Source organism: Panthera leo, chromosome B4, assembly GCF_018350215.1.
Source record: "Panthera leo isolate Ple1 chromosome B4, P.leo_Ple1_pat1.1, whole genome shotgun sequence".
NCBI lineage: Eukaryota > Metazoa > Chordata > Mammalia > Carnivora > Felidae > Panthera > Panthera leo.
Window position 1 is genome coordinate 38,586,010 of NC_056685.1, and position 20,944 is coordinate 38,606,953.

The following is a 20,944-nucleotide window of genomic DNA, read 5'->3' on the forward strand; positions in this document are numbered from 1 at the left end:
TGATCCCCGCCCTTGGGTCACTTGTCTTAGTCTGGTGAATGAATAAAAGAAAGGAAGAATGAATGGAAACTGGCCACTCTGCTAATTGCTTTATGAACTGGTAGAGAGCCCAGGGATAGACCTCTGAGATACCCTGCTTTCTCTTGGGCATCAGACCCGAGCCATGCCAGTGGACTTGGCCACATTGAGCTCTGGTAAGTGGCTGCAGTACCCAGCTCAAAGCTCTGAGCAAGTACTGTCTTTATAGATAAGGGGCCGCACCACTCTGCCATACCATACACACTCCACGAAGAGAGCTTCCAAGAGAGATGACTGGATACCCAGAGCTGTTTATATCCTCTCACCTAGATCTTCCTGGGGCCGAGGACTGCCAAGGGCCAGGGGCCAGGGATGGTGGAAGCTGGGGGAAACTGGGAATTTCTCTGGTGTGAAGCTAACTGGTCCCCAGGGCAGTCCACTAAGGAGTCACTGGGATTTCTACCGTGGAGAGCCAGCCAAAAGCTCTGTGACTCAGAGCTGGCTCCCTAAAGATCTGCCTTTTCAGGTGGAGACATCTTCCTTCAGAGGTCAGTGGAAGGGTTCAATGAAAATGCTGGATAGCGGGGCTCCTGGATGGCTTAGTCGGTTGGGCGTCCAACTCTTGATTTCGGCTTGGATCATGATCTCACAGTTCCTGGGATGGAGCCCAGGGTCGGGCTGTGGGCTGACGCATGGAGCCTGCTTAGGATTCTTTCTCTCCCTGTCTCTCAGCCCCACCCCCGCTTGTGTGCACATGCACGTTCTCTCTCAAAATAAATAAATAAACTTTAAAAAAAAAAAAAAAGAAAGAAAGAAAATGCTGGATCTCATAAAGGAGGACAGCTTGCAAGATATTCAAGAACACATTCTCTCCTGTAGACATTGCTTATATCGTATGGGGTTAACCACAAGGAGCAAATCAGGCATTCCTTCTTCAGTGGAAACACCACAGCCTGAGGCTCCCAGGAACAACCAGCAGGAGGGGGCAAGGTTGGCTGGGGGCCCCCGGGCTGTGACTGGCAGGATTTCTGTGAAATGGGTCTGTGTCCAAAGGGGCCTAGTGTGAAATGGAAATTGCCCTGTTCACCACACCCTTCCCCACCAACTCTGCCCTCCAGGAGTCCACACTGCAGGCTCCAAACTTCCACTGTGTCAGCCACAAGGGTGACCAGTCCGTGTCCTGCCAGCCAGGTTAAGGGAAAAGCCAAGACACCCTCCCAAAGATGGCACCCAGAGAAGAGGACTTATGATGACTTATGATTGATAGGATGGGAGAGTGACAGACCATATGGGCAGACCCTACACGACTTACACCGCCCCGCCCCCCCCCTCCCCCCAGACCCATGTGGCTGCCCCTAGGCCGGCATGAATGACAAAGAGTACAAGCAAATGGAGACCAAGTCTGCTGCCAGTGTTAGGTACAGAAAGGGCTGGGTTTTACAATCTGGCATGTGGGCTTTTCTGGGAGAAACTAGGGGGGAAAAATGAGAAACTGGGCTTTAAAGACAGATGAATGTTGATGAATTCTCTTCAGTTTGTCAGCCTCTCTCTTCTCGACCGTCTTCACCTTAACCCAAGTCCCCATCGTCTCTCACTTCCTAGCCTGTCCCTTACTTCCGCTCTGTCTCTTCCTCTCCCCTTGCCTCACGGTGTAATACTTTTTAAATAAAAACTGAAACATATAATCCTCATCCTAAAGTCCTCCAGTGGCTACCCGTAGCTCTCAGATCACAGCTGAAACCCCCGCAGCATCTTGGCCCTCCTGCCCTTTCTCCTCTCTCCTGCATCCATGCTGGCTTTCTCTGCTTCCTTGAACATTTGTGTGGGAGCTTCCTGCCACAGGATTTTTGCACACTGATGTGACCATGCTTTAGTACCCAGTTCAGTTGGTAATTATGTGTGTGATTGTTTGATCAGTAACTGTTTAATTGGACCAATTGATGATTGTATCTGTCTTTGTGCCATTGGACCCGTCCTTAAGCTCTCTGAGGACAGAGACCACAGCTAGTTTTGCTCTTTACTGTAGTCCCAGTGTTGGACAGAGTGCCTGCACATCAGATGATCAATAAATGTATGCTGAATAAGTGAAGTAATGGAGCAGTCCATTTCATAGATGTTTTCTTGCTGGAACGTATTCAGGCCAGCTGAGGAGCCTGGGGCTTGGAATAGCAGTGACTTGCTAGAGATCACATGGCTTGGCTACCAAGAGGAGCTGGGACTTAGTCCTGAGTATTATCTCCCTTCTCCTGTATGTAGTTTGACTTGGCCACTTTGTGGTGGTGGTGGCCGCGGCACACACGTGTGCAAGCATGCGTGCGTGTCTGTTGGGGGTGGGGAGTGGATGGCAGAGTCAGCTTTTAGATCACAACTAAGGGAAAAGTATCCAGAAAAGTCTCTTGCCATGGATAATGCTTCCCTGCTTCAGCATCTTTCTCCTGTAGAAATAACCATGGTTGGCTCCCAGACCTCATTAAGAATCCAGAGCAACAGTATAGATGAAAGCAGTAAATTAAAAAACAAACAAACAAAAACTGTCAGGTTTGGGAATGCATTTTTTTGCCCAATTAAAAAAAAAAAGTCTAAGCCTACTTCATATCAGAATAGACCCTGAAATCAACAAAATATCAGCATAGATAACCAAAATATTTTACTGAATGGACAGAGTTATGCTGCTCTTGTAGATAGGGCTGCAGCTCTGGTGTCTGGGTTTATCCTCACCAGTAAGCTCTGAAGGGAACTCTGCTGCTTACCAACCTGCGGAGAGCTCCTAATAGGTGCTCCATAAATATCTGTTGAAGAGTGTATATATACATACAATGGAGTATTACTCTGCAATCAAAAAGAATGAAATGTTGCCATTTGCAACTAAGTGGATGGAACTGGAGGGTATTATGCTAAGCAAAATTAATCGGAGAAAGACAAATATATGATTTCACTCATAAGAGGACTTTAAGATACAAAACAGATGAACATAAGGGAAGGGAAGCAAAAATAATATAAAAACAGGGAGGGGGACAAAACATTAGAAACTCTTAAATATGGAGAACAAACATAGGGCTGTTGGAGGGGGTGTGGGAGGGGGGATGGGCTAAATGGGTAAGGGGCATTAAGGAAGCTACTCCTGAAATCATTGTTGCACTACATGCTAACTAACTTGGATGCACATTAAAAACAAACAAACAAAAAAACACATTAAGTTTTTGTTTGTTTTGTTTTAATTTTTTTAACGTTTATTTATTTTTGAGACAGAGAGAGACAGAGCATGAACGGGGGAGGGTCAGAGAGAGGGAGACGCAGAATCCGAAACAGGCTCCAGGCTCTGAGCCATCAGCACAGAGCCTGACGCGGGGCTCGAACTCACGGACCGCGAGATCGTGACCTGAGCCGAAGTCGGACGCTTAACCGACTGAGCCACCCAGGCGCCCCCACATTAAGTTTTAAAAAAGTGTCTGTTGAATGAGTAAGTGAACAGAACTTTCACTGGGCTGGAAGAGCCCTAGATGGCAGAAGTGAAGCCACAGCACCCTAAGAGATATGGCCATCTGCTCTAGCATTTATCTGCCACCTCTTAGAAGACCTATTATTTTGTAATACAAGTGCCTAGCACAAGCAGAAAGCCAGAGACGGATTGAACATTTTTTGGCTATTTGAATGTCGCGCCGGCAAGTTACCTCACTTGTCTGAGTTTCTATAGCCTCATCTGTTAAATAAGTACAATGATTCTTTACTCCTGAAGATAAATTTTTTTTTTAACGAATTCAACCTAGTATTTATTGAGTGCCAGGCACTATGCTAGGTGCACAACAGAAGTGGCTTCTGTCCTTTCTAGCGGAGGAGACATTAAGCAAATAAATATAAATAAACTTATAAAATTACAGTTTTGGACATGTGCTACCATGGCAAACCACAGGGTGCCACAAGAGAGGATGGCAGTGGGACCTTGTTCAGATCAGGGTGCAGGGAGGGCCTAAGAAAGCACCGTTTATTCTGAGCCCTGAAGCAGGAGCTGGGAGCTAGCCTAAGGCAAGTTTGAAATTGCAGGTAACAAGAATAGCACGTGCAAAGGCCCGGGGTAGGAAAGAACTGGGGCCGGCAGAGGGGATTGCAAGCAGTCCAGGAGAGGTTGAGGGGAAGAAGACCTGATTGGGGAAGGAGACTGATACTGAAAAGGTTGTTAAGGAGGGGACGCTCAGGATTCCATTCACTTGTCAAGAAAACTCTGGGGCTGCTGGGTGGAAGACAGTTGGGGACGGAGGAACAAAGAACCAAAATTCCTCTCTCGGTGTTGAGATCAGAACGCCAATCTCAGGGCGGAGGACTTCACCGATGATCAGGCCCAAACCTCCCACGTTAAGGAGAAAAGACAAGAAGTGCAGTTGGGAAGAGACCTTAGCCGGGATGGCACGTCATCCCCGCCTGCCCTCCGATCAGTCCTTCCAACCTCTCTCGCTCTATTCACGGTTCTGGGGTTCCTGACGCCCGCAGGCTGGGGGTGGGGGGTGGGGGGACCGGGCACTGACTGGGGTACCGGAGCCCCGAGGCATCCTGGACCCGGCCGGGCCCAGCGGGAGCTGCCTGCGAGCCAGGGGTCCCCTAGCGCTGCACGCAGCCAGCTCCGGGCGGCTCACATTCTGGAATGGAAACTTGGAGCTCAGAGGCCCTGAGGCAGCCTCCGGTGTAGGTGGCTCAGCCCTTTCTTTTTACTTCCCTCCTAGGCCTTACCTGCCTAAACAAACAGCCAGAGCCTCCCACCCGCTGCACCCCCGCCCCTGGGACAGGAAACAAGCAGTGACAGCTACCCGCCCGCGCCTCCCTTGCGGACCCCGGCGCGGCCAGGCTAGCAACCCGGCTAAGCGGCGCTCCGATTGGCTGCGCCCTGCTAAGCGGCGCGACGCTCGTCCAATTGGAGGCCGGGCCGGGCGGCCGCGCCGGGAGTCCTCGCCGCCGGGAGGCCGTGGGGAGCGAAGTTTTACATGCCTGTGGTATTTGCTCAGAGGGGCATGACCACTTTGGGCAAGTCTTTAAATGTGAGTCAGCTTTCGGCCGATCCCTGGGAAAAATTCCTTCGGTGTTGTCAGGCAGGGTTCGCTAGCTGCAGCTTTTTTTTTTTTTTAAACAATTCAAAAGGGATAATCCTACTGAATGGGGAAAGGCATTCGGACCCTGTCCCTGGCTCTCCCGAGAAGGCGCCGGGGGCAGGGCTTGGGGGCCAGTCACCTCCACTGCGGGGCGGGAGCCCCCCGAGGTGGCAGGCCCCCAGGAGCTGGTTTCCAGGAGGGCGAGGGCACCTGCCCTCTCTTCCCTACGCCCCGTGTCCCCGTGTGCATCAGGGCACGCGGGGGCCAGAGGGCTCATAGAATGCAGTCGCAATAGTGCCCCCTGGAGTTGTGCGGCATACCCGCCTTAACCTGGGAAACGCCCGGTCGCCTGCTTCCCTTTCTTCCTTTGGTTGTTTCTCTTCCATCTCGCTGTGCTTCTGGTCTTGGACCCCGCACTTAACAGCTGTGTGATCTTAGATCCTCTCTCCACCTCTCTTCAGTTTCAGTGACCTCGTTGGCAATGTCAAAGGCAGAAGGCAGAGGAAGTGAACTGATCCGGGAGTGCGGAAACTTGGGGGTTCTCCTAGCTTAGTTTCCCTAATTGATTGGGCAAGTCACTTCTGTGCTCCCAGCCTCAGTTTCTGCATCGGTCAGATGAGGGAGGTGTTCTAAAAGAGACCTTAAGGGCGCTCTGGTTCTACGAGCGGTTCCCCAGCCGGTCCTTGTAGCCGCCTCCTGGAGCTTGTGCGCTAGGAGCAGACCAAGCCCTGTGGCCCGCCAGTCTGCCCCTCTAGTCCCCCCAGTCTTGGCTCCCCACATATCATCTCAGAGACTCTCAGCAGACAGGATGGGAAGTACTGAGGAGAAAAAAAGACCAAAAAAGGCTGAGAGCTGAGGAAAATGAGCAGGGACTGGAGGGATTTGTGTGCAATTTGATTTTAAATGAACATCTTGTGCAGAAGGAGAGGCAATTTGGCACCTGTTGCTGGTGAGTTAATAACTTAGGCACTCTTGGTAATAAGGATACAGTACTGTGAAGACCACATTAGCTCATGTGGCAGCAAATTATAAGAACGGTTGAGAAAGACACTGTCCTTCCTCTGCCTGGGAATTTTGTAAAGCTAAGGTAGGCACCACACTTCTACAGTTGAGGGGCTTCAAAATTGAGACAGAATGGAACTTAGAGCCCTCTGAATCCTGGAGAACATAGGACAACTGGATTCTTCTAGGTGTGAAAAGTGTGGTTTGATAAAAAGAGCATTTCACTCTGCTGCTAACCCAACGGGTGTGACCTTGGGTGAGTCACTTGCCTGTCGACAGTCTTCATTTGCTGCAGGCTGAGGGATTAGACTGACCTCTTAAAGACCCCTCCAGCTATGACACCATAATTAAATGGAATAATGTGTGAATAATTGTTTTGAAAAGTACAGAGCACTGGGAGTCTTTCTGTTGTTATTTGTGTAGAGATAAAAATGACCTGAGAGTTCAATAAGCTATGCGACTGGTTGTAAATCAGGACATGCACTGCCGGCCATCTTGAGACTGCAACAGGGCATTTGCTTAGCAACAGGGTTTGCTGTGGCCTGTGAATCAGTATTTTTTTATTCCGTTCCTGCTGTCAGCTCCTATCCTGGTTTGGTAGCCGAACCAGCTGCTGCTCTCATTCTGCCTTGGTTTCTCCATCTCACCTTGCCTTTTCCAACCTCCAGTGATTGGGATGGATTGTGTTTTGCCTTTGGCAAGCTTGGCTTTCCTAGAAACAGAACTGCCCATCTGGAGGAAGAGAAACTAGAACCAGATTGGTTTGCCACCACTAAATTTGACCAGGCCCCTTATTTCTTTTCTTTTCTTTCTTTTTTTTTTTTTTAAGCTTATTTATTTTGAGAGAGCGAGAGAGCGAGAGCGTGAGTGCACAAACAGGGGAGGGATGGAGGAGGGGCAGAGAGAGAGGGAGAGAGAGAATCCCAAGCGGGCTCTGTGCTATCAGCACCAAGCCTGGCACTGGGCTCGATCCCATGAACCATGAGATCATGACCTGACCTGAAATCAAGAGTAAGACGTTTAACCAACTAAGCCACCCAGATGCTCCAGACCATGCCCCCTTTTTCTATTCTAATCTTCCCATTCTCCTGGGGGTTCTGATCTTTATGGAGATGAGGGGCTGGGGAGTAAATAGATTAAAGATAGAGAAAGAAGAACGCAAGGGCCAGTCATAAAGGAAAGGAAAAGACAAAGGTTGTTTTTTTCTTTTTTTTATTATTTGATTTTTCTTCATCATAGTAGTGTACTTCAGTCCCCATCTCCTGTTTTCCCCATCTCCCACCCACCTCCCCTCTGATAACCATCAGTTTGTTTTCTATACTTAAGAATCTGTCTCTTGGTTTGTCTCTCTCTCTTTTTATTCCTCTGCTCATTTGTTTTTTTCTTAAACTCCACATATGAGTGAGATCATATAGTATTTGTCTTTCTCTGACTCATTTTGCTTAGCATAACACCCTCTTGATCCATCTGTGTCATTGCAAATGGCAAGATTTCATCCTTTTAATGGCCAAATAATATTCCATTGCATATAACATACCACATCTTTATCCATTCACTTGTCAGTGGACACTTGGGCTGCTTCCACAGTTTGGCTATTGTAAATAATGCTGCAGTAAACATAGGGATGCATGTATCCTTTGAATTAGGTTGTTTTTGTTTTGTTTTGTTTTGTTTCTTGGTATTCTTTGGATAAATACCCAGCAGTGCAATTACTGGATCATAGGGCAGTTCTATTTTTTAATTTTTTGAGGATACTCCATACACCATGGCTGCACCAGTTTGCATTCTCACCAACAGTGCAGGAGGGTTTGCTTTTCTCCACATCTTCACCAACACTTGTTTCTTGTGTTGTGCTTTTAGCCATTCTGACCGGAGTAAGGCTATATCTCATTGTGGTTTTGATTTGCATTTCCCTGATGATGAGTAATGTTGAAGATCTATTCATGTGTCTTCTTTGGAGAAATGTCTGTTCATGTCTTCCTGCCCATTTTTTTATTGGATTATTTGTTGGTTGTTGACTTGTTTCAAGGGTTGTTTTTTTCTTAAATGAATTCTACCAATTTAAAAATAGAGAAGGGTATCTAAACTATGAGAAGGAAGCTCACATGATCACTACATGCTATGTAAAAAGAGAATCTCTAAAGACCATGGGAGCCTAGTGGAGAGTTTGGTTCTGCTTGGGCAGATCAGGGTATCTGTTAAGGGAAGTGACATCTGGGATACTTCTTAAGGATAGAGAGAAATTTTTTCTGCGGTGAGAGTGGGGCATGAGCAAGGCAGAGAGATGGGAGAATATTGTCATGGGCCTGGGTCCCCTAAGAAGATCAGATGCCAGGTGTGTTGGGAATATGGGGTGCTTGGATGAATATGGCAGAATTGAAACTAGAAGATAAAGACCATTATAAATGGCCTTTGCCATGTTAAATAATTTGAACTTTATTTGGTAGGAAATGGAGAGCAATTGCAGGCTTTTAAAATAGGTAGTGAAAATTAGCAGTGAAAAGCATTGTTCAGACTTCAAGTTATACAGTGAAATTCAGGTCATGGACAACATTCCAAAAATAGAATGGATGGGTATAGAATGGAATATAAAATATCAAAATTCATGCATAAGCAGTGAGTATTGTTTCACAAAATAGATGTATTTGTATGTGTTTGTGTGTGTGTTCTAGGTCATGATATAAAATATTATTATCTTATAATAATAAATATGTTATATTTATTTTTATATTAAATAATAAAATATTATTACTACAGCGGGTCATGGTTTAAAAAGTCTGATATCCATTGCATTTGCAGACTGCATCAAGGGAGGGCAGCCTGGAGGTGGAGGGAGACAAAGTGCTTGTGAACAGGAGAGGGGACCTGCTTTCCCTCCTACTTCAAGTTCTTGAGAAGGAAATTGCTTATCTTTTGAAAAGAGTTAACTGATCTCTTCCAAGGCCTCCTCCACAGAAGAAAGGTAATTATATTTGCCCCGCAGAGTAGTGAAGAGATCTGTTGAAGTATTCGGTGCCATGCTTCATTGGCAGGGCACTGCCTAACAGTGCACATAACAGGACCAGTAGTTAGAATTTGGTGACTTCAAGTCTCTGTCACAGACCCACATAGCCCTGGTACACATCATGATCCTCTGGCTTAAAAGCCATGTTTTTTTTTTTTCCCATTCTTCCAGTGACACATTATGTACTTACTATAGCCAGCAGTGGGGCCAACAGATGTATACAGCTACCTGATATCATATGACTGGTACCCAGGTATGAATTCAGTGAACATGTCAGACAAGTAATGGCCTTATATTTAAAGCAATCAATAAGACTATTTCATAATGTCCCATGGTCAGTAACACCAATGTTGTAACAGATCTGAGTGTAGAGAAGCCCCTTGGGGATAACTAGCCCCCAAATGATGCCATCAAAGCACATCTCCCCCTTTGCTGGCCTCAGAAAAACTGAGGCACCACTGACTATAAGCCCTATGACATACCCATTGCTCCAAAACTGACTCTAAGAGTCTATGTTTGCCCTTCCTCAGGCAGCCTTACATGCATTGGGGGCCCATTTGCTTTCCAGAGACCAGCCGTGTGGAGAATGTTGCTCCCTTGCAACATGGTCTAATCTATTGTTTTTTGTTTTTTTTTTTCAGGTGACCAACACTGTGCCCAGTTTGATGACACAGTGTACACACCCATGTCCTCACCTTCCTTAAACCAAACCCTATGCATATGGTGCAGATACCAGTTCATTTACATAACTCCAAACACACAGCCTCTTGGTTACACCTTCAAGGCAAATATACCCACCCCTTTCATTCTTCCGACTGCATATCCTTCCTATCTGAGCTGGGACTTTTTCCGGATCCTTTGTCCCTTGCTCCTGACTGCTACTAGATCTGTAATAGCAAGAGCACCTTACCATGTTCTAACACCACTATGTGCCGAGCCCTATACTTCATACAATCAGCAAAATTCCAAGAGATATTATCTCTCTTTTACAGATAAACTGAGACTTGGCAACTGAAAAATTTCACATCTAGTTAATGATCAAGTTGAGTTTCAAAATCAAGTTTTTCAAGATCCTTTGACCATCCTTTGACCCCTGAGATACACTACTTCCCCTGATTCCCTTCAATATTCTCCTTCCACAAGAGCTAGGAATACCTTCTCCCTTCTTCTCTTTCCATTCTATGTTCAAGAAACCATGAAAACCCACTAACTCTTTTAGAGAGAAGTTCTAAATGAGATTTTGTTTTGCATTGTGACTCCTACGGTTGGAGAGTTTCTAAAAGTTGTATGTCTAGACTCCTACCTCTTGACAGACTTCCCTGGCTGTGAGAGAAGATTGTTTTCAGTGTCAGATATTGGAAGAGAGGGAAGGAAAGTGACCCAGATCACACAGTTTCCTGATCTAAAGAAGCTTGAACCATGTGCCTGCCTTGTGCTCCACTGTACCCACCCTATAGCCCTTTCTTCATCATGTAGTCATTCCTTCTTCACAGCCTTGCCCTCCATCCCCACCTTCCTTTGGATATCCACTCTTATGGCAGAAACACAAACCCATCATTCCACGAATACTGGAGTGGATCTATATTAACCATCCTTAATGTGACCGGCACTGATCTTGGCATAGAAGTAATTATCTGTTTACTTAGCCCCAACCAAGGCTTAAGCCCCAGCCACTCTATGGCCAGGGATGAGGTCAGGGCTGGCCAGATGCATAGGAAACATATGATACAAGGGAAGTATACATGTCTGCATCTGCCAGGTTGGAAAACAGGCCATCCTTTTAGCCTGCCTGATATAACAATGCTTTTCCTTTTTTCTCTTTGTTTGGAACAGAGAATCATAGAATTCCCTGTGTTGGAAAGGATCTCATGGGTCACATAATCCAGCCCTTCCCACCTGATACAGGAACTACACTGTGGCTTCACTTATGCTGCTCATCCAACTTCTCCTTGGACACCCCTCACCCCCACCCAGATATGAGCTAACTTGCTATTTTACATGGACGGCTCACTCCATTTATGGAAAGCTTTAATGTTGGGCAATTCATATAATTCTCTAGCAAGGTTGATCTGATTTCCCAAAACTCCCATCCATGGGTCCCATTGCTACCTTTGGGGTGCCAAAAGTTCTAATCCCTCTTCTAATCATAGTCCTTCAAATAGATGAAGGTAGATAAGATATAATTCTTAGCCTTCTCTTCCTCAGACTGAGCTTGCCCAGTTTGTTCCAATTCTGCAATTATGTTGGTACTCTTGGTAATGTCAGTCTCACGTGTAGGGCAGACTTGAGTGACTGAGTGAATAATGAGCTTTTACCATGTGCCAACTCTCTTCAAAGACATTATCTCATTCAATTCTGTGTCCAGCCTGTGAGATAAGAATACTTTCCATTTTATAGAGGAAAAAACTGTAGCTCATTAGGTTGAGTGTTTAGGCCAAGGTCGAATAGTTAGAAATTGACAGAACTGGCCCATTAGCCTGAGCCTTTTACCAAACACACATACATTATTCTTTTCCTTGACATAGGAGTTTCACCAGGTCAAGGATGATACAAGACATCCAGGATGAAGGGCTTCTCATCTTAACTAAATAGGAATATTGAAAACAGGTGATGTGTATTTCTACAGTCTCAAGTCTTACTTGCTAGAACCCTTTTCTTCCTCTGCTTCTCCCTAACCTGATTCTGGCTATAGGTTGTGACAAGATATGGGGCAACCTTTCCATTTCTGCAGATAGAGAAACAGAGCACTGAGACTGATGGTTTCTGTCCATGTTGAGTCAGGGACACAGTGTTGAAATTAGAATCGAATCTCCAACTCTCAAAGACAATTTTTTTTTTTTGTATACATAAACAGAAATTGCTAATTTCACACGTGGATGCTTACAGCGGCAAATACTGGAGACATTTGTCACTTTTCCATAATATCTTTGGAATACAGGAGCCCTCTGGTGGCCAGAATAGCAGGAAGGTGTCCTTGGGAAAGGCAGTCTGAGATTTCCTGCCATTACTTCCCTTTAGTGATCTCTGGCCTCATTTTGAGGTTGCTCCTTTGCCATTTATCTTCTTTCTGCCTATTTTCATAGAGGGTGGCTTGGTTTTTGCACATCCTTCCTTCTCCTTTTCCCCTCGAGTTCCTCTCTGCACCTTTCCCTTCAACCCCAGCTGTCACCACCACCCCCCATACCCCTGGAATCTCTCCTTGCAATCTTTGGCCTCAGAGGACCCTTTCTGAAATCTGGCCAGTTCCCCTGTGGCAGGTGCTGAGCGACAGCTGCTGTCTTTGCTGCTGCTTCAGTAGTGTGGAATTCAAATCCCTTGTGGGTGTTTAGAGCCTGCAAATGGATTAACTAATGATGCCTGTTCATCAACAGGCATTTGCAGCATCCTGCTAAGCACATGGAAGATGCTGATCATCACCCACAACCAAGCTTTCTTAGAAGAACAGATGAGGTTCCTCTCCCTTACACACAAGGAGCTGACTGCATATTATCAGGTCCCTGAAGTTGGCCAACTGTCCAGAGCCTGGGTATTCTAAGCTTCTGGCTATAGCTCTAATTGTGCAGAAGTCGGCTTTCCTCACTGTGCCTTGCATGGAATCGTCCATCTTCTGTAAGCCCATGCCACACAACAGCCAACGGCAAATGAAGACTCACAAAATTGCTACTGCACTGTAGATAATTGAGAATTGACCATCGATCCAGAGACAGAAGCTATAGTGGTGGCTTTGGTAAACCTCAATGAACCACACAAGGGGAAAGAATGCCAAGATAGGGTGAGGCAGAAACTTTGGTTAAGATTCTGGCTTTTAGTGCAATAAGGTGATGGGACAGTATAACACTTAGAAAGCAAGTTGCATGCTCAAGAAAAAAAATCTCCCATAAAATGAGCTGGTGACTTTATCATATTATGATGCTTAACAATTAGTGGCTTAAATCGTAGGGCAATCAGTAAGATAGACCAACTAGTTATCCTTACTCCAGAGACAACCAGAAGAGCATCCAGAATATGCTGCAAGAGGGTAGCCAGGATTGAATTTAGAAATAGTGTTTCTGGGGGTGCCTGGGTAGCTCAGTCAGTTAAGTGTCCAACTTTTGATTTCAGCTCGGGTCATGATCTCAGGGTCATGAGATTGAGTCCCATGTCAGGCTCCACACTGAACGTGGAGCCTGCTTAAGATTCTCTCTCTCTCTCTCTCTCTCTCTCTCTCTCTCTCTCTTTCTCTCTCTCTCTCTCTCTCTCTCTCTCTCTCTCTCTCTCTCTCTCTCTCTCTCTCTGTCTCTCTCTCTCTCTCTCTCTCTCAAATAAATACAAAAACAAAAAAGAAATAGTGTTTCTGGCCTTTTAGGAGGTGAAGCAGGAGGAGGAATCTGGGAAGATCATAAAGTTTAGAGCTGTAGGTTTGTATAATTTGCAGAAGAAATGGCTAGAGAGAGTGGACATAGTTACAGAGGGCATAGTTAATCCAGTCCAGCTCACAGAGGGATTGTGTAGTGTGACAAAATGCAGCAGGTTTCTACTTCCACTACCTTCCTGGCAAAAGGGAGTGGCCATTGCATGAAGCATAATGAATTTAGTCTTCTAACTATGAGGATTAGTATAGCATTGGAAAGTGTCACCTGAGAGGCTGCAGAAGTCTCTTCTTTAGATTTTAAGAAAGTGTAGATACATCTTTATGGAAGCCTGCAGGTGCATATGGGTGAAGTCCTACCTCAAGGATGGCCTCAGGGGATGTTCTCCTGACACCTGTCACTTTAGAATCTCCTTAGGTTTCCTGTTTCCCAACATTTTTATGGATTTTGTAAGTACATCAAGTCTAGGGGTTTGGAGTGAAAGGGTATTGCTGGAGTGGGTGCTAAATCTGTCATCTTAGTCCAGTTTCTCTCAGCGGGCTGCCTCCTTGCCCTTTCTCACCTCCCGCCAAACCACAGATACTCCCCTGCCTTTCAGCTTCTGCCCCAACTTACAGAACTCACTATGACTTTGTCATTCCACCAGGAACCCTTGCTATGAAGCCAGTACATGGTTTGTTTAATGTTTCCCTTGGTTCAGTGTATGTGCACTCACCATGGTGTCCTTTTTAATAGAGCTCCCTGCATTGATGTGGTCAGGTCTCTGTTCTCACACTAAGCTGTGGGCAAAGAGCCTGAACCATGTCTATTTAATGTACTTTGTTTAGCAGCACAGTCCAAAGACAGGTGCTAAATAAATTATTTTTATAGTGATTCCGATGGTATAATGAAAAGCATACGAGATGGGAAGTTAGAAGATCTAGTTTAGTCCTTGCCTGCCACCAATTAGCCATGTGACCTGGAATATCTCACTGTGTTTCTCCAGGCCTCGGTTTCTACGTTTATTCAAGGAGGAGATGTGGACCAGATAACCTTGAAGAGCACCTCCAACTATAAACATTTCTACTTCCACAATGGTGCTCCCCTCCAAAAGCCTACAGACTCCTCAGGGGCAGGGGAGGGAGAGCCTCGCCTGTGGTGTTCCCAGAGTGCTTAGCCAGACTCTGGCCTTTGGAGGCCGAGGTGGTGGGGTGCAGAGTAAGGGGTAGTCAAGTATCTGTTGGTAGATTCTTCATATCCAGTCACTTTCCAGGAGAAAGTTAATGGTACCACGGGAGTGAGAGGCACTGAAAAGAGACTGGGGAGATTGGTTTTCCTTCCAGCACCACCTCTTCCTGCATGCGTACCACGCGTCCCGTTCTTTGTCTCTGTTCATGCCAACAACGGCCCCAGATCTGGGGGACAGCATACATGGCAGAACTTTCATCTCATGCTCCAAACTGGAGGCTGGGGCTGAGCCACCAAGATCTGTACAAAGACACTCATCACCCTGCTGGAAGTTGGGAGAACTCTCCTGTCTCACAATGAGGTGAGGTTTATGCTTCTCTGTGAAAATGTTCATGTAAAGGGAAAGAATAGGCTAGAAGGTTTGGGCACAGAGCCGAGGCTTTTGTGAAGGGTGAGATTCCTCAGCTGTCATAAATATCAGTGGAAGGGGAAACAGGTGGCGATTCCCTGCTTTCCTTACACAAATATTTTAAGTGGATCATAAACCCCCTCTGTTCTCTCAACCAACAGCATTTTGTGCTTACAGCTTATAATGCCAGAAACCTTTTTTCCAAACTAAGCGGGAGCATCACTCTACTAGAGTACTGGTGTTTGGGGTAAATAGGCTTTGGTTCTAGAAGGCTGGCTTGGGTCCTAATTCCCTAACTCTGATAAATGATGAGAAGTTGGCCCAACTGCCTGGGCTTGACTGACTTGGGGGCTGGAAACATGGCTCATTTTACTTCTGATAACTGAACCCTAGCACATAAGAATTATGTTTGCCAGGCAAGCAAGGTGGGAAGTCTTGGCAGCAGCCCTGGGCGAAACCAGGAAGAACATGATGAGGCCAATTGAAAGAGGACGTCACTCGTTTTTAATGAGGGGGTGCATGTCAGACGAGCAGGGCCTGGGGGGAAAGGCTTTTCATGAAGGGGGCAGTGAGGGACATATGTCATGTTCAGAGAAGGGAAATGCTCTTCAGGCAAATAGAAAGCGGTACAGAATGAGGAAACAGATTACCTGAGGGTCTTTTGAAGACATTATCTTACAGAGATAGAGGCAGGTGGTGAAGCTTACTATGTAAGCATGGGCCAATCCGGCTCCCACCAAGATAGGAGAGATAGAATTGTGGAACTGACAACTGCATAGTACCTTATAGGTCTTTTAGGCCAGTTCTTTCATCTTACAAGTGAACAAACCAGGGCTTATTCCAGGAGTAACTGAGCAGGTAAGACTTTTTCCAGGACAGGAATTTTTAGTACTGCAGTATAGTTTAGAGTCAAACAGGCTTAAGTTGCAATACCAGTAGCCCATTTACTAACTGTGACCTTGGAGGATAAGAATACCCAACTCTGAGGTGCCTGGGTGGCTCAGCTGGTTGAGTGTCTGACTTCAGCTCAGTTCATGATCTCACGGTCTGTGAGTTTGAGCCCTAAGTCGGGCTCACTGCTGTCAGCACAGAGCCCGCTTAGGATCCTCTGTCCTCCTTCCTCTCTGCGCCTTGCCTGCTCACTCTCTGTCTCTCAAAAATAAATAAACATTTATTTAAAAAAAAAAGTACCCCCTAAACCAAAAGCACTATACACTGTATGTTAGCCAACTTGACAATAAATTATATTAAAAACAATATACCCACCTCTTGGGGCTCTTGGGAGAAGTAAATAAGAAAACGTATGTGAAAGCCCCCAGTCCAAAACTTGGGACTGTGCCTAACAAGTACTGACAAATCGTCATATCACAATCATACCACATTATGATTGTGATGTACTTGACTAATACAGTCTGTGCTGTCATGAGAGTGAATAAAAAAAACATGAATCAAGCCATTGCTATATGCCAGGCACACTCCTGTTATATTATAGGCACTTAATTAATTATTAAGGTTATATTAGTCCAGTGAATAATTGTAAAAATATTAACTGTTACACTAATAAATAAAACAGTGGTTGGTAAAGGCAATGATGGCAATAAATTGCTCAGAGAGAAGAGATGAAATGGGGCAGGGAGGAAGGAAAATTCTCTTGGGACTTACTCCTTTAGCTGGCTTTGGCTTTGGTTTTTGATTGCAGGTGATCTGGTGAATATGAAGGCTCTGTGGTCATTCATTCCTTGGATAGTCACTGAGGATCTACTGTGTACCAGCCACTCTCCTGGGAACTGGGGACATAGTGGTCAACAAAAGTAAGGTTCTTTCCTTAAATGGAGATGACATTCTAGTCGAGGTAATGCACAAACAAGGAAATAGATATACTGTTAGTGATAAGAACTGTGAAAAAATAAAATCAGGGCAAGGGGATAGAGAGTGATTGGAGTGATAGCTATTTTGTTTTTTTATTCTTATCATTTTTAAATGTATTTATTTATTTTGAGATAGAGAGGGAGTGGGAGAGGTTCAGAGAGACAGGGAGAGAGAGAGAGAATCCCAAGCAGGCTCAGCACTGTCAGCGCAGAGCCCGATGTGGGGCTCAAACTCACAAACCATGAGGTCTTGACCTGAGCCGAAATCAAGAGTCAGACACCCAACCGAGTGAGCTACCCAGGTGCCCCCAGAGGGATAGCTATTTTAGATAAGGAGGAGGGGACACTTGAGTTGAGATCTGAATAGGGAGGGGAAATGGTCATGGGGGTAGATTCCAGGCAGAGGGAAAAGCCCTGAGGTAGAGCCACAACAGGGCCATGTGTCTGGAATGTGGTACTGAGCCCTGGCTGGAGATATGTGTTCTATTTCTGCCTAAATGCAGAAAAATAAAAGATTATAAAAGGGACTTCTCCAGAGAACTTAAAAACAGGCCTGGGACAGCCTCCTTTGGATAAAGCTAACAGGGAAGTAGCAGGTGAGAGGGACCGTGTACCTTAGTGCATTCCGAGAGATGAGAAGAGTCCCTTAAGACAATCCATGACTTGGCAGTGAAAGTCTGAGAAATGGCATCTTGAATCAGAACACAGAGCCATGTGGCTCCGGACCAGTCTAGGGCTCTGTCACTGTCCAGTGCCTCAGGCACATTTAGCAGAAGGAACGTGAACCCAACATCAAGCCTCAGAGGCCTGGGAAACTTCCCCCAACTCCCCACTTTTCCTCATGAACCTACTTGGGCTCATCAGATATGAATTTTCCCAGTTGTCTTTCAAGATATTCATACTTCCCAATCCCATCATCTCGAAAGTAGACCCATGAGGCCAGGCACCATGTCTAATTCATAGCATTCCCTTGGGAAACAAAGGACCTACCACAGAGCTTGACACATGGTTGGACTGGATGAGTCCTACTTCTTGGCATCCAGTAAGCACTGCAAGATCACCACTCACCTCATAAAAAGTCCATCTTTTTGGTTGTGCCACATTTCACTTTGTTCAGGCTTCCAAGGTTCCCCCAAGTTATAGGTTTGTGAAGGCAATGAGCAAACCCTTTTCACCAGTTCTGGTCCTCTGTTGACCATCCAAACTTGTTTCTATGTGCGGCCTCTCCCTAACACTGACAAATTCTTATAGATCCATGGCTGAGTGAGAAGAAACTGGTCTGGCGGTACTATTCTTGGCATTTACGAGTGTGCAACCTTGTACCTGACCTCTAGGAGGCCAGGTTTCTCATTCAAAAGTGCCAGACAACATTCCCACATTTTAGAGGGCACTGGAACAGATATTAGGTAGACACAGTCCATATTATACCCCCTTCATAAACTTTAAAGTGCACATGGAGGTTTCAGCCATACAAGTGACCTTCTGCCACCAACCTCCTGATCATTCAAATTGCCTCTTGCTGAATTTCTCCAGCTGTGAAGTTTTGATTTTTTAATGTTTATTTATTTTGAGAAAGAGAGAGAGAAAGAAAGGCAGAGACAGAGGGAGACAGAGGATCCAAAGCAGGCCCTGCACTGTCAGCACAGAGCCTGACACCGGCCTCGAACCCATGAACCATAAGATCATGACCTGAGCTGAAACCATGAGTCGGACATTTAACTGACTGAGCCACCCAGACACCCCCGAAGTTTTCTTTTCTTTTTAGTGGACAAGGTGAACATTGGATTTGTCCAAAGACTGAATGTTGTTACCTTTCGTTTACTCATCTTCCTCCTTCCCCTTTGGGAATCCCTAGAGCCCACTGGGTTTTTTTCCTAGGACATAAATATTTGGAACTGAGTTCTCTGTCATTCAAATACTTTCAACTCAGTATACCTGGAATGAGCTCCTGGTCTATATTGTATATGGTAACTAGAGACCACAGGGAATGAAAAGGTGAATAAGGAGTGATTAAGGAGCACAGGTCAGAGGGGGATGATGGATGTGCACACATGATGGTGTGACCATGCGAAACAGAGTAGGTAACATTCCCCTAGAGCAAAGTGCTGTGGAGCACAGAGAAGTGAGCGATCAAAACTGACCCAGAGAATTAGGGTGGCCTTCTCAATGAGGCTACTTTTCCTGCTGGGCTTTGGCTTGCCCAAAGTGTGGTTCTTGTGCCCTCTGCAGCCTGGTAGATGCTGGTAGATGCTGATGGGATGGGACAACGGTCTTTCTTACCCTATGGGGAGAGGGCTATGTGGGGAAGGTATACCCTACCCTGAGAGTAAGAGGCCTCTGCACCAGTGACTGGAAGACCAGGAGGGAAGTGAAGGAGAGTTGAATCAGGCTTAGAAAAACAAACTTGGCTTGGAAGGGATTTGTCTTGTACTGGGATCTCTTGGGGTTTTACACCAGGGCCCGGACTGTGATACTCTGCTTAGCACAGGCCCTGGCAGGAGGCTTTAACTCGCCAGGGCTGAAAGGAGCCTGCACCCTGTCATTGAGACCATCCAGCCGGGCTCTCTCTGTCCTTTGTCAGGGCCTGGGAGGCTCCGTATCATTACTCCAGAGCATTCCGCTTCCCTCAGGCCTCATTACGCAGTACATTAGCTGTGGGAACTAAACCCATTACAAAAAAGAGGGGGTGGAATTGGCACACAGGGAAAGAGGCCTTCTCAGATCAAGCTAACAACTTGTGCCTATTAACTAGAGAAGATCGTTAGAAAATTCCCATCTCCTCCTCTCCTCCCCCCGCCTCGCCCCCACCCTCGTCACTTGCAGTGTCAGATGTGGAGGGAGAGCACAGCTCACACGTGAACTCGCCTGTTTCTCGTACACACACCCAACCTTAAAGGGGCCCCGCTGGGGGCTCTAGAGGAGGAAGCGCTGGATGGTGATGAGGAATTGCTTTGATGTCGAGTCAGAGTTTAAATGAACAGGACTTTTCTTTTCTCTCAAATATGGGTCTTTTTGGCTCGGTAGAGACAGTGACTGAAATAAACTGAGTCCCACTTCATGAGTTTTCTATGACTCCATAACAAAATAGACAAGGGGGGAATGGTCTTATTTCCACTGTTTAGTAATGTGAATAGTAGAGCTGGAACGTACTTTGAGTTGAACCCATTTAAAGCCCGTTTTACAGATGGGGACACCAAAGCCCAGAGAGAGGAAACATTGTCCCCCACACCTTACATGAACTGCAGAGATCTTGTTTGTAAGTCTGGGTTTTTTTTTTCTCACAGGCTTCCTCCAGTTGGCTCCTTTTTTCTTTCCGTTTCCCCTCCCTCCTTGGCTCTGTTCCCTCGCTAAGGGTTGGGGAATATTCTCAAGGAAATCCAGTAGAACACCTTTGCTCTTAAGCCACACGGGATTTGGAGTCTCCGCAGTGACCTTGACACTTGCTCTTCCTGTTTCCCCATGTGAAAAACCAAAGCAAGACAAAAAAACCTATACAAAATATGATTCGTGACTGGTCTCAGAGCAAAGGTCTGATTGAGCTCTCTGCATTACTCCTGCCCTCACCATCCCTGCCTCTGTGGCCTCCTCCTCGCACCCATTTCTCTCTCCACTGGCAGTCTCCACACAGACACTGACCTGGTAAGTGTACCTTCAAGTCTATGTGCCCTGCTCGTCTGAATGTTGAGCTCAGTCTGAGATCACTCACTCAAAGAGGAGAATGCGGAGGAGGCCAGCCATGCCATGGCTCTCCCCCGGCCTCCTCAGGTCAATGGAGGAAACACATATTGGGGGAACTTTGGAAACTCTTCCATCCTAGCTACGTGGAACACTGAGAAAAGAGACTTTTCTCCTTCAATCCGAGCCCTGTGCGTGTGTGCGTGTGTTTACTATACTCTGCAAAAAGGTCTGATTAGCATTTCTTTTTCAGTTGCTGCTTCTCCATCCCAGCTGCACCAATTGTGGTCGGTAAAACAGAATTGGTGCAACAGCAATTCAGGAAGGCAGCTGAAAGGAAAGGGTGAAGAAAAAACAAGGGAATGCATTTGCTT